The sequence below is a fragment of the Macaca thibetana genome, chromosome 6, assembly GCF_024542745.1.
Source record: "Macaca thibetana thibetana isolate TM-01 chromosome 6, ASM2454274v1, whole genome shotgun sequence".
NCBI classification, from domain to species: Eukaryota; Metazoa; Chordata; class Mammalia; order Primates; family Cercopithecidae; genus Macaca; species Macaca thibetana.
In genome coordinates this window covers 157,995,172-158,010,605 of record NC_065583.1, presented here as the reverse complement: position 1 = coordinate 158,010,605, position 15,434 = coordinate 157,995,172, and the positions used below count along the sequence as shown (strand labels likewise).

General features: G+C 36.0%; 1 long non-coding RNA gene across 1 annotated transcript in view; it reads left to right on the top strand.

Annotated features, from left to right (window-relative positions):
- Positions 1-9,398, top strand: part of LOC126956278 (uncharacterized) — a 71,105-nt gene extending 61,707 nt beyond the window's left edge. Inside the window, exon 4 of the long non-coding RNA XR_007726271.1 lies at positions 9,103-9,398. This is a non-coding gene — a long non-coding RNA (uncharacterized LOC126956278). The remainder of the gene's footprint in view (positions 1-9,102) is intronic.
- The last annotated feature ends 6,036 nt before the right edge of the window (positions 9,399-15,434 follow it).

Genomic DNA, 15,434 nt, shown 5'->3' with positions numbered 1-15,434 from the left:
TTAAGAATCCCATATTGTGCACATTGAATTTGGAGGTATAAAACTTGTACCACCCGTGGTGTAAAACTCATCTGGAATGTTTAAGAATCCTTAACAAGGGCTGGGTGCGGTGGCTTGTGCCTGTAATCCCAGCACTTTGAGAGGCCGAAGTGGGCGGATCACCTGAGGTCAGGAGACCAGCCTGGCCAACATGGCGAAGCCGTGTGTCTACTAAAAATACAAAAACTAGCCAGGGCATGGTGGTGCACGTCTGTAATCCCAGCTACTCGGGAGGCTGAGGCAGGAGAATCGCTTAAACCCGGGAAGTAGGTAGAGGTTGCAGTGAGCCGAGACTGCCACTGAATTCCAGCCCGGGTGACAGAGTGAGACTCTGTCTCAAAAAAAAAAAAAAAAAAAAAAAGAAAAGAAAAAGAAAAAAAAAGAAATTCTTAAAGAAAGGACATGGCTACCATACCACGGAGTAGGAGTGGAATAAGAGTAGGTAGGACTTTAGTAGCCTAGGATGGTTTCAGAAACATTGAAGTTTAATTAAGCCAGGCTTAGAAGAAAATGTAATAAAAATTTTAATATTTTTGTAATAAAGGATAATTGGCAGAAAAACAATAAACTGCCTTGTTGGTTTGCTAATAATTGTATAGTTCAAGATAAAGTATTAAAAAGTAAGGGGTGTTTGAGAAATGTTTAATATATCTATTTCAGAAGTTAAAATTCTAAAGAGTAAAACATATTATAATTATCTTGGAGATGAAGGGGAAGTGGTAGGTCCTATAATTTGCAAAAATTATATGTTCCGGAACAATTATTGAGGAAATGAGAGATTGTGCCTTGTGAAAATATACATTTTCCTCTATCAGGCCTGGGAAAGTTATGCCTGATGTTGGCAAATTCTGGTGCTGGAGGGAGTAGAGGCAATCTAAGATATTGTTGAGAACATTGAAGGCTCTTTAAATTTTACCCTTTTTTCAAGCTAGCATGCAAACCTGTGACAAATTTACGAATGCGAAGATATGAGACTCCTTGGTCAGAAACAAATTCACAGCAATAGGATTAGCCATAGTAACAGCATTGTCTTACACAGTTTCCCGAACCTTAATTTTTAGAAAGTAAGGTGAAGGGAACCATGTGACAATTGCACACACAGTGAGCCACTTTGGGAAAAGGATTTTATAATGGGCAGTAAATATGCATATCCACTGCTCCAGATGGAGACATTATCTCTATATTCCATAGATGTTTACTCTATAAATATCCTTGAAGATGTAGCTTGGAACAGGGTGGTCAAGGCCTCTATTTGCAATACATATACGAGAAACCTTAAGGATTTGTCTTCCCCTAACAGGCGGATGTTACTATTCTCATCAGCAATATTGAATACCAAAATGCTAGGATACAATATCTTAAAAATATTTTTAACCCAGTATTTAAATTCCAACAAAACTCAAAAAAGCTAGTGTGAAGGCAGAATAGAGGTTTCTTTTTCAGTCATGAATAAAACCACAAATTTACTTCTAATATAACAAATTCTTAAGATGAGTTTAATCATCAACTATCATTACAGGAAGCAAGTAATTGATGTTTAAAACTGACAAATCAAGAGCACTATAAATACATCATTTAACAATAAAGAAACAGGTGCCAAGAAAATCTTAACAATTTGGAATTAATTGCATTTTGAAGGTAAGTCTGGGGGTTTGGCAGGTATATGTCGTTATAGGTATAATACAGGTGATACAGATAGAGACAAACATATAGATGTAGAAATAATATGGATGCTTACGTGGACATGAATGTGTATGTGCGCATATTTGTGGACAAGTTCATATATACATACATGTATGTGTGGCTGTTCCCGTGCATGCTTTACAAATTTCATTTTTTTAATGGTATAGATTTTCTTAAGAGAATCTCATTTTAAAAATATTTTATGTGATTAGCCTATTATGTTTTATGTTTTATCTATCCTGAGAACGTATGTTCCCTGAGGGCAGATCTTTGAAATACCTTAAGAATATAGAACATGAAATGAGTACTTGTAGAATCACTAAATTCAGCAGCCAAGACAGATAAGATGGGAGATCATATATTACATGGAAGGTTACTCATATTTGGAGCTTTTAAGAAATACAAATGTCCTCCAGCTCCATTTTTAGGCACATTAAACAAGGCATCTGCATGTATGTTTGAAAATTTCTCCAGATGAATCTGATGTATATTAGATTGTCCATAACACTAATAGATAATATAAACATTAAATGATTGTCATTAAGAAGTCATCAAAAACAGAATACTTAAATAGTAGGCCTAAGGGGAATGCTCAAGAAAGAAAAAAAAAAAACTTTTTAAAGTCACTACTTGGTAAATCAAAATATTCTTTTGGAACCGAAAAAATGAATTGTGAGATGCTAATAACTGATTAAAAACATTTTAGCTTTCAGCATATGTATTTTTGAATGATCTTTTTTCAGTAGGAGCAAGGCATCATTAAACCTAAAGAATACAAGGTAATAATAAAGTTCCTAAGATGTGATGACACAGATACTCATTAATGAGCTGTAGAAAATTTTGCTTATGACAGTGCGTGTGATGGTGATAATAAACGAATGTCATCAAGTGGCACCTAATTAGCGTGATTAAACAACTTTAGTACTCACCAGAGAATTCATTGAATCAATGTGCTCCTATTTATTCATAGAACATGTTTTTCATTTGGGATCAATGCCTTGCCTCTAAAGCATCTTTCATAGAGCTCTTTCCTTGTTTTTACTCTCACGTATCTGACCGGTCTGCCATCAGGCAGTTGCCTGTATAAGCATGAATGACCTTGGAAATTATGTGGCACCCTGCAAAGCATTTGATGGGACTCTTCACAGTGAATTGATGAGACTGAATATCAGGAGCTCTAGCATAGTCTGAAACCCAAGCCGTATTCACTTTCCCTTAAATAACCTTAGACAACTTAAATGAACTTGAAGATTCTAGAGTGAATACATGCAAAAGTGAATGCATATATTACATCACTAGAAAAATTTCTTTGTGGAAAAAGGTCACCAGTTGTAAATTAAGGCTTAGGCTAAATATTCATTAATAACAAGTACAACTGAAATCCCATTATATAGTTCTATGTTGGCATTTATAGAAGCAACTTTGCATAATAGATAAGGGTAATTTATGTGCATCAAATTTAATAAAATTACGTGATAGTATTCTGCAAATGATGAAGAGTTATATAGTCATATGTATCCCTCAAGTTTATCATAAATTCAATATCAAACTTATTTATGCACCTAATTTCACATAGGCAAGTTTTAAAAATTTACAAATCTTTAATCCCAACATTTTTATACAAAAATATTTCCTTTTTGAAAAGTTGTTACATTATTTACTTAACAAAGGAACACATTTTAAAAATTAAATTAGAATCTATAACTATTAGCACAAGTTGAACCTAGGGAAAGAAAATAAGACAATAATTCTGGTCTTTTAGAAGTCATGTGCCACGTATGCTCACTTTCTTCAACTAGAAAACTAAAATCTACATCTCTTTGTTGCCAGGGTTATTTATGAGAGTCAACTAACCATGGTTACATACCTTTAAAATTTTTAATTTGCAAAGTATAATACACTTATTTATTTTGTGAGATAAAAAATAAGTTTGAATGTAGCACTCTACTGAGTTCAATGTTGAGCAAGTAAGGACTGATTATATGTAAACTCTACCTTTGATATAATCATTTTTGCTTTTGGAATTTAAATTTGATTCCTCTCCAGTGAACATTCATGTTATAGAAGATTGAAATTTTGTTCTCCCGAATATTGAAAATATTTCAACACCAAAAAGAAGACAGCATATCTGAATGGAAAGACCCAGAGAATTAGAGCAGAGGAGCTTCACAAGGTGTTTGCTCCATACAATATGTGACACAAGTTTTTAACCTATAATTTAAGAAAATAACATTTATTATCAAAAGTTTTCTTTAATTCAAAATTAAATGAAATAAACATGGAGACAACCTGTCTTTTAATGGTCTTAATAAATGATGACTGAGCCTGAATTCTGTGTTTCTTAACTGAGTACATACATGCATTTAGTTATTTGAAACAAAAACATCTGGCTTGATCTCTTCAAATTAGACTTTACTTTGCATTTTAAGCTTTAAAAAATAGTTATAAACACAATAAGAACACTTATTTGACTAAGTCAAGGGATAGATTCTAAAGCTCTAGGATCATAACTAGCTACATCTGGCAGCTACCAATGTTCTAATTCCTTTCCTATCTAGTCTAGTTCTTTATTATTCTTTCTGAAATATGACCAGTGGTATTCAAAATAACCCTGTTATTATTCCTTTTTTGTTACACTCCTCTAGTTAATTAGATGATTTTCCAATTTTCTCAGTAATATTAAAGTGATAAGATTGCTTTGGAGTTTCTAAGATTTTTTTAGAAGGAATAAAACCATGTAAATTAATAAGACTAGTAAGATGATACTTTAGGCACAATGTCCAATATATGTGAGCCATATATGTAAATTTTCTAGTGTTCGTATTTAAAAAGTAAAAAGAATTCTACTCAGGAGGCTGAGGCAGGAGAATCCCTTGAACCTGGGAGGCAGAGGTTGCAGTGAGCAGAGATCGCACCATTGCACTCCAGCCTGGGTGACAGAGCGAGACTCCGTCTCAAAAAAAAAAAAAAAAGTAAAAAGAATTATGTGATAGCAATATTAATAATACATTTTACTTAATCTTATATGTAAATGTATTACAATTTACCCATAAAATCCATACTAACTCTATTAAAAGGATTACTTTACCCTATTCTTTGAAATCTAGAATTTACCATTGGAATAGTTTTCAACTGAGACTAGCCAGATTTCTGATACTCAAAAATCACCCGTGGCTACTAGATACCATAGTGCTAACTTATTGGTGATGATAAAATATCTGAGATTCTATGGCTTCTAGTTTATTTTATCTACTTTTTATTAATTTATTTTAGTGAGAGTGCACTTAAATATGTGATTACCTGGCATGCCTATATCTACAGAAATTCTCTGGGGATTAGAGGCATAGCTAGGATTCATTAACTGCTATCTTGAAGAAACATTTAAATATCCTTACTTAGATATGCCAATTGTATGGCTTTATTATTTTATATTTTAAGGAATCTTGAATTGTTGAGCTTAACTTGGGTTAGAGAAGCATGACAAAAATCTTGAGATATTTAGAAGAGATTGGTTGTTTCTACATTTCTTCTAACTATGGCTTTACTGCATCCTAGCACAACTGTAAGGCAATGGAGTATACCGTTTCCTATAATCTTCATTTAAAAAATACACGAGGTCTCCATCATATGGTTGTAGGTACCATGGCCTTATATTAGACTGAGTCAATGAAGCTCTTTGACTAAAGTGTTCCTTTCCAGGGGACATTCATGTTACAAAAGATTGAAATATTGTTCTCCCAAATATTGAAAATATTTTGTTCCCCAGAAGAAGACAACATATCTGAATGGAAAGAGCCAGAGAATTGGAGTAGAGCAACTTCACAAGTTGTTTGCTCTATACAATATGTGATGCAATTTCTCAACCTATAATTCGAGAAGACTAATGTTTATTATCAAAAGTTTAGTTTTAAGTTTATTAAATTAAAAGTCCAAGTTCAACATATGAAGTAAAATTTTCACATTTAAAGTTAATTGACTCGTATATTTTTTATCCTACTGGACTTACTGAAAATGTGGACCTGCCTGGCTACTCCATTCTTGATGAAATGCTCTCCCTGGCTTTCATGGTACTATGTTGCCTTTCTTCTTAGGTCTCTGGTGTTTCTTTGGTATTTTTTGTACTTGCTCCTCTTTTCTGATATTAAATATTAGTATAAACTTAATCATCTTTCTGTTTTTCATTTTAAAGTTTTGGGTAAAGATTTATTTTCAGGCTTCAACAATATCAAAATCTACATTTACAATTCAGATTTCAAAATGCATACTCCTATATCAAAATACCCAATGGATAGCTCTACTTTAATACCTTGCTGGTTTTTAAATATGAATGTGATTAAAACTTACTCCATCATTCCTTACCTCAGTCAATAACATGACCCTCTTTGTGTCTATGAGTCGCCCATACTGGAAACCTATAAATCATTTTTGACTCATTTTGACTCTTTTCTGGAAAACATATATTCATATGCCACGCCCAATATAATCAGATATTGAGACTCATAATTATCAGTTATTGACATCAGATTTTTCCACCCATCTAGCTACATTTTTCCAGCAGTGTTCTCTTTCTCCGCATAAACTATTTCAAACATGTCTTATTAATTGGCCTTTTACTTCTGGGCTATCCTATGTGATCTTCTTGTCTTCCATTTTGATGAGCTCCTGCCTGTTCTCTAGAATTCAGGCATAATTGGAAAACTAAATGCAAATGTGGTTATGACACTCTCTTTACCTCCATAACACCAATAGTTGGGATTCAACTTCGATGCCACTTCTTCCAATAATTGAAGGGTCTGAACAATTTATTTTGCTAAAGCATTAGTAGTAGTGTAGGTTGTATTATGTACTCTGTCCAGAGAAAGCAGAGAAATGGATTGATGTTATTTCACTCTTTCCCTCTGTTTATTAGTGTATTCTCACACTGCTATAAGGAACTACCAAAGACTGGATAATTTATGAAGAGAAGAGGTTTAATTGACTCACAGTTCTGTAGGCTGTACCAGAAGCATGGTTGAGAGGTCTCCGGAAACATACAATTATCGCAGAAGGTGAAAGGGAAGAAAATATGTCTTTACGTGGTAGCAGGAGAGAGAGAGAGAGAAGGAGGAGGAGCTACACACTTTCAAAACAAGCAAATCTCAAGAGAACTCATTCATTATCACAAGCACAGCAATGGGGGAGTCTTCACCCATGATTGAATCACCTCCCACCTGGCCCCTCATGCAACACATGAGGATTACAATTTGACATGAGATTTGGGTGGGGACATAGAGCCAAACTGTATCATTTCACCCTTGGCTCCTCCCAAATCTCATGTCCTCCCCACATGTCAAAACACAAGCACACCTTCCCCAAAACCCCACAAAGTCTTAACTCATTCCAGCATTAACTTAAAAGTCCAAGTCCAAAGTGTCATGTGAGACAAGGCAAATCCTTCCACCTATGAGCCTGTAAAACAAAAACAAGTAAGTTACTTCCAGGATACAATAGGGGTGCAAGCATTGGGTGAATGCTCCCATTCCAAAAGGCAGAAATTGGCCAAAACCAAGGGGCTACAGACCACATGCGAGTCTGAAACCCAGCAGAGCAGTCATTAAGTCATTACATCTTAAAGCTACTTTTCTTTGACTCCATGTCTCAAATTCAAGCCACATTGATGCAAGGGGTAAGCTCCCAAGACCTTTGGTAGGTTGGCCTCTGTGGCTTTGTAGGGTACAGCTCCAGCTGCTGCTTTCACGAGCTGACATTGAGTGTCTGTGGCTTTTCTAGGTGCATGGTGCAAGCTGGAGGTTTATACACCATTCTGGGGTCTGGAGGATGGTGGCTCTCTTGTTACAGCTCCACTAGGCAGTGCCCCAGTGGGGACTCTATGTGGAGGCTCCAACCCAACATTTCCTCTCCGTGCTGTCCTAATAGAGGTTCTCCATGAGAGCTATGCCCCTGCAGCCAACTTTTGCCTTGACATCTAGGCATTTCCATATATCCTCTGAAATCTAGGCAGAGGCTTGAAAACTTCAACTTTTGCCTTCTGCGCACCCACAAGCTAAAACACCACGTGGAAGCCACCATGGCTTGTGGCTTGCACCCTCTGAAGCAACAGCCCAAGCTGTACCTTGGCCCCTTTTAGCCATGGCTGAAATTACAGCGGCTGGGACACAGGGCACCATGTCCCAAAGTTGTACAGTGCACTGGGGCTCTGCACTTGACCCACAAAACTATTTTTTTCTCTCCTATGCTGCCAGGCCTGTGATGTGAAGGGCTGTCATGAAGGTCTTTGAAATGCCCTGAAGGCATTTTCTCCATTGTCTTGGTTATTAACATTCAGCTCTTCTTTATTTATGCAAATTTCTGCAGCCTTGAAGTTCTCCCCGGAAAATGGGTTTTTCTTTTTTATAAGGTGGAGTTGCAAATGTTCCAAACTTTTATGCTCTGCTTCTGTTTTAAATATAAATTCTAGTTTCATGTCATTTCTGTGTTAATGCAAATGATCTAGGCATTTAAAAGAAACCAGGCCTCCTCTTGACTGCTTTACTGCTTAGAAATTTCTTCTGCCAGATACCCTAAATCATCTCTCTCAAGTTCAAATTTCAATAGATCCATAGAGAAGGAGAACAATGTCACTAGTCTCTTTGTTAAAGCATAGCAAAAGTGACTTTTATTCTAGGTCCCAAAGAATTCCTAATCTCCATCTGAGACCACCTCAGCCTGAACTTCATTGTTCATATCACTATCAGCATTTTGGTCTAAACCATTCCACACGTCTCTAGGAAGTTCCAAACTTTTTCTTATCTTTCTGTCTTCTTCTGATCCTTCCAAACTGTTCCAACCTCTGCCCATTACCCAGTTCCAAAGTCACTTCCACCTTTTCAAGTATCTTTATAGAAATGCCCCACTCCCAGTACCAATTTTCTGTATTAGTTCGTTCTCACACTGCTATAAAAAAACTACCAGAGACCATATAATATATGAAGAAAAGAGGTTTAGTTGACTCACAATTCCACAGGCAGTAAAGGAAGCATGGAAAGAGGCCTCAGAAAACTTACAATCATGGTGGAAGGCCAAAGGGAAAGCAAACAGGTCTTCACATGGCAGCAGGAGAGAGAGAGAGAAGGGTGAAATGCTACACACTTTTTTAAACAGCCAGATCTCATGAGAACTCACTCACTATCACAAGAACAGCAAGGGGGAAATCCATCCCCTTGATCCAATTCCCACCAAACCTGTCTTCCAACAAATGGGGATCACAGTTTGACAAGAGATTTCGGTGGATTCACAGAGCCAAACCATATCACCCTCCCTGAAGATAAGGCTCAATTCCACTCTTTGCTGATGCTGGTAATTTCTGAGACTCAGTAATATTGCTTTCCCTCCTTTTCTCAGGTTTTGTCTTTCCAACCTGCAGCTTAGTGAATGATTTCCTTGCCCCATTCAGTGATGAAGCCTTAACGGATGTACTGGCTTTCTTGTACCGACTCGGACTACTTGAGAGGAGAAAGAACCTTTGAAAATATCTCTTCTGATGAAACAAACAAGGTAGACTCTGTGGGGGTGATACTATGTGTGTCTGTGAGGGTGGGTAACTATTTTATGCCCCTTTCTGTGTAAATACAGTACACTTCCATTTCACTCAATGGTGACACAGATACTCAATGAAACACCTTTCTACCTGAGTTCCAATGGAAGTGCAGCACCAGCAACTTTCTATATTTTTAACTACAACCTAATTGAATATTTTCTTTTTCAAAGTATTTTCAACTACTTTAAATCTCTTTCAAGATATGGTAGAAGAATTTCTTATTTTCACATTCTGACTTGTGAAACCTTCACTTATATTATGTCTTATTTCTTACTGGTGAACTATTTGTTTATATCATGTTCTGTGACTCTTTTGAATCAACTGTCAAAGCAAAAGTTGAACAAGACAAAGTTAAAGTGAAAGAACACTCTGCAGAAGGCTCCTATAGGAGGGCTGAGAGGCCGGAACACAGTCTGAGCTCAACTTCCATGAAACAAGAAGCTGGAGTATTTTTAAGAGATGGGGTTTGAAGGATCATAGATCATGTGTATTGGCTTTACCCAAGGAAGAAGAAAACTTTTTCTTATCTTCACTACAGGAGGTTGCTTTATAACTCAGAGCAAGGTGCCCACAAAGATACACTTCCACCCTTCATAGAAACAGAGAGATGTGGATACTTTCTGATGATGACATTTCAAAGCAATGGCTCTCAGATTCTTGTGAAAGAGATCCCTGTGTTGTAAAACTGTCAAAAAACCTTTCCCCCTCAATATTTACATCTTAAATAAGATAAGAAAGAATTTACAATATGTGAAAGCAAAATAGAATCCCAGGATCCCAAACTCACTGTGCCAAAGAAAAAATTAAGCTTGGGAACTGAATCACCAATACTGTTTTTCTTCTATCCCCAAACAAGTAGCTGTAATTTCAGAACTCATTGTTATAGCCTCATTTCCTCTCTGCTGTCTTTTCACGTTTACTTCATTTTATATAAAATGTAGATTCAAGAGTAAGAGACTATGCACCATTATTTTCCTCTATTCCCCCTTTATACATGTAAAATATAAATTTACTGAAGCTAATAAGACTCACGAAAGCTAAAGTTGTAGGAGCAGATAGGTGGCGATTTTTTTACTTTTCATCATAAAGGGTCTAAAACAGCACCCCTATAACAGAAGACAGGATAACAGGAGAAAAACATAACACAATTATTGCATGCACATATGTGCACGCCAATATGGAAGTCATACAAAACATTAAAACATAAGAAAAGGGCCAGATGGTTGATGCTTGAATGCCCTTTTAATTGGGGAGAAGGGAGTAGGGGAGCAGGAGTAAAAGATTTTTAGGGAAAATAAATGCATCTGGAGACCAAAATTAAGTTATAAATATTTCTCTTTAGAATGTGAATGAGCCTCTGAGGCAGATGTTATCTTGTGAAATGTCCAGGTATGGTTGCATTCCCCAATTTTCTTTTCTAAGATAGATAATAAGATGTCAGGAAGGGGATGGAAGGCAATGTTGTTCCTTTTTGGGCGCTTGCTTTCTAGGTAGATAAGAAACTTCATACAACAGCCTCATCTTGTGCTTTGGGAGAGATAGAAGACTGAGGAACAGAGCAGGTGAAAAGAAGGTCACACAAGCTTTGCAGCTGCTTCTACAGTTCACCACGTCAATGCACTGTATTTTGGGGTATTGGTTTCTGGACCCCAGCCCTATCTTGGTTACCATAAGTCTTAGATTTCGACCCATAAGAAAAAAATGGAAATTGAGAACATTTGTCTCTCTCTGAAAAAAAACTTTTCCTTCCGTATCTTATACAGAACCAACAACAACAGAAAGGTACTTTTTTCTTTGTGTTGTTGTCCTACGTTAACAATGCAATTTCAAAGTCAGTGAACAGATGGTAAGACAGAAATCATACAAAAAAAGACAGGACGAAAAAAGATGGGACACTATGGCGGCCCATGCCTGTAACCCCGGCACTTTGAGAATTGCTTGATGTTAGGAGTTTGAGACCCACTTGGGCAACTTAGTAAGACTCTATCTCTACAAAATAAAACAAAAACAAAAACAAAAACTTAGATGTGGTGGCAAGTGCCTATAGTCCCACTACTCCAGCTACTTGGGAGGCTAACGTGGAAGAATGGCTCAAACCCAGACTTCAAGGCTGCAGTAAGTTATGATCCCACTACAGTTCCACCTGGGCAACAAACCAAGACCCAGTCATGCACACACAGAAAAAGAAAGTCGGGAAAAAAAGAATAAAAGAGGAAGGATAGGGAATTGTGTGGTTTAAAAGAGGTATCTACTTACAGAAATCATAAAGTGGCATCCACCGAACTTACTGACTGATTGTCATTGCCTATTTAATAATTTCCCTTCTAATGTTGATGTTAAAAGCTATAAGGGCCAGACCTATTTTGTCCGTCATTTTGCAACTAACCTGGGGTCTGAAATATAGCAGCTGCTTCACACATGTTAATGAATGAGTGAAACTAGTAGAAAACTCCTTATAGGAAGTAAAATATTAGATACTTGTTTTAGATATATATGGAAATGTAAAAGCTTTCTTTCCTCTCTACCTCTTTTTTTTTTTTTCAAATTCAATTAAATGTAAGGCTTATTTTGTTAAATATTTTTTTCTCTGAAACACCACAACTCTGCCAGCTTTCCATTTATTTTTAAATTTTAATTTGTTCTTAGTCCCCATTTCCTGACAGACTGTTTGACAATATCTCTGACAAGGTAGAGGAATCAAAAATCTCACAACGCCAAACACGGCTAGTTTGTGAGGATAGTCTGTCTCTCTTATTTCTGATTTGTAAACATTTTTAGCACATCTACAGAGTTACAACAGGAAGAAAACCTACGTCTTCTTCCTTGAATGGCTAAATATGAGACAGCAACTTGAAAAAAGAGTTACACGTTAAAAGCATGAACTATTCTAATTAGGTATGTAGTAGAGATTGTATTACATCCACAAGGAAATATCCACACAAATACTGATCAATTATAAGCACTCTCTTAAAATTAAGATTGCCAGATTTAACAAATAAACATACCGGACACCAAGTTAAACTTATTTTTCAGATGAACAATAAATAATATGTTAGTATATGTCATGAAGCCTTTATGATTCTTTTATTTTGGAATATCATCTTGCTTTTATCTGAAATTCAGATTCAACTGAGTGTCTTGTATTTTCTCTGGCAACGTTACCTAGGATGGATCTTCAGGAAACCAGTCTTTTGTGATGTGATTCAGGAGATTCAGAATGAGAGTAAAATTTTGAGACTCGAACTTGCAGCCCACTTTGATCCAATAATATGGAAGATAATCAGTTTGCAAATTCAGAGAAGGAAGATGAGTACTTTTTTGAGAATATCTTTTTACTCCATTAAGTATTTTTAGTAGCACTATATTAACTATTTTTCTGATAGTAAATGTTTCTAGGAGTGCTGATTATCCATCATTCTTCAGTTTGTACTGAATTCAATTGAAGAAGTTGTGGAGGCTTTTGGATTATTCAGTATAGTCTGGAAAATGCTGCTGTTTTATTCTGATTCAAGCAATATCCAGTTGATCAACCCTCTACAAGAAATGAATTTTCCATAATTTTTTATTCTCTTTTCAGTATGTTCAACATATTCTTGAGAAATATAACATTTCATGGCAAAATAATTATTTACATCATAGAAACATGCATTTTTCATTAGCCATGGAAGAACAAAACATATGACAACTATTAAAAATAATACACATTTGCTGGGCGCAGTGGCTCACACCTGTAATCCCAGCACTTTGGGAGGCCAAGGCAGGTGGATTGCCTGAGCTCAGGAGTTAGAGAACAGCGTGGGCAACATGGTGAAAACTCATCTCTATTACAAATACAAACAAACAAACAAAAAAATTAGCCAGGTGTGGTGGCACACACCTGTAGTCCCAGCTAGTGGGAGGCTGAGGCACAGGAATCACTTGAACCCAGGAAGTGGAGGTTGCAGTGAGCCAAGATCACACCACTGCACTCCAGCCTGGGTGACAGAGTGACAGTCTGCCTCTAATAATGATAATAATAATAATAAAATTAATATACTTTTGGTAATTTTCTATAGACTTTCTGTGTTTTTTAACTTATTTAATTGAATTGTTTCAAGTTAATAGCCATATTAGCGATATCATGTCATTTAATGTGAAAGACAATGATTTTATTTATTCAAATGAGATATGTGTGTGCATGTGTATGTGTACATGTCTCTGATGAACCTAGCACAACAATCTAAGTGGTAAAATGGTTTAATGCTACACAACTATATAAATAGAAGATTTACACTTCTATTTACTTGTATTCAATATGTATTCGTACTCACAAAAAGTAATACATGTTGTGGTGCTGAATATATAAACTAATTTTTTTTTTTGATTTGGGTTTTTTGAGTATTCTTGGATTAGGCTTAATATTGGCTATAAAACAGTAAATTCACCAATGTCTTAAAATGAATGCAGCTAATTTTATTTTTATGCTATTGAGAACAAATAACCTTTAGATATTTCTTCAAATTCCGGAAAATATAAGTTATGATGCTGTCCAGGGTCAGAATGCAGCATTCTTCCCTGATGGATTCTGATAGTGTTACATAATGAAAGTTTATGTGCACATCCACAATGAAGTGATGTATTTCCAATTATTGCCAAGTCCAAAAGTGCACAGAGCACTGGAGAAGTCCTCTGGGCCTAATGTCTAATTATATGTACCATATTTATTTATATACCATTTTCTCAGTGGTACCAGGACATCTCATTTCGGGTAGATAGACAGATGGATGGATGGATAGAGATAGAAGATAGATAGATGGATAGATAGATAGATAGATAGATAGATAGATAATAGATAGTCAGATGGCAGACAGATTATTTTTTGAGATGGAGCCTCACTGTCACCCAGTCTGGAGTGCAATGGCATGATGTTGGCTTACTGCAACCTCTGCCTCCCAGGTTCAAATGATTCTCTTGCCTCAGCCTCCTGAGTAGTTGGGATTACAAGCACCTGCCACCACAACTGGCTAATTTTTTTTTTTTTTTTTTTTTTTTTTTTAAGTATCGATGTAGTATCACCATGTTGGCCAATCTGGTCTCAAACTCCTGACCTCAGATGATCCACCCACCTCGGCCTCCCAAAGTGCTGGGATTACAGGCCTGAGCCACCACACCCAGCCCACAAAATATATTTTTGATGTCAAGTACAGCACCCTTAAATTCTTTGTGCTGAAAACGACTCTCTAGTGAAAATCCTATTTAAAAATACATCTTTTAAACATAATGTTCAATATGCATAACATTTTGCTGACAACTATGAATCTCCACAATTTTTAGAATTTTAAATAATTTATAGAGCTAGAGTTCTTGGGTCTTGCTAAAGAATAAGAAGGGCTCAAGAATGACACTAGGAATTATTATGTAATCAAATATATCAATGGCAATTGAATGTGAGAAGAATGGGGGAATGCCTCTTCAAAAACAAACAGAATCAGGTATTCTGTTTTAGCAATATTACTTTTGAGATCTCTATTAAACATCCGGTAGGAGATATTGTTGCATTTTTGCTGGTCTGCACCAAAAGATTAATTTAGTTTCAGCCTCCGATGTGAAGTACTTGTTCAAAACTTTAATCTGCTCCTTGGCAAAATATGTTTTCTAGAACTGTTTGTTGCTCTCACAGAATAATTTAGGTTTTACTAGTTCAATTACTTGTAAGGAATTCCTAGGGAAGACATAATTCCAGAGTGGTTTGGTTTTAGTTTATCTATTTTTTAATAAAAAATCACAATGCAAAGATTTTCTTCCTTTCAACTGCCTCAAAGACAAGAACATTTTCACATAGTTTTTATCTGTGAATCTCAACACGGGCTTGTCTTCTATTTGTACACTTAATCAATGGGGTAGAATCAGAAATATTACTCTTGTTCTTCCTTTCTGACATTGGGCTCACAACACTGAAATTTCTCCAAGGCTGCTCTCCTTCTCTTTTGCATGACTATTATAAAATGCAAAAAGCTTTTGACAACCTGAATAAATATTTTATAGTATATTTTTCTTATTTCTCACAGTGGAGTTCCTACTTCATTCTCCATAGTCTTGTAAACTTCAGAGATTTCCAAGAGAAAACGGAAAATGCTGTGGTACCAAGTTTGTAGTG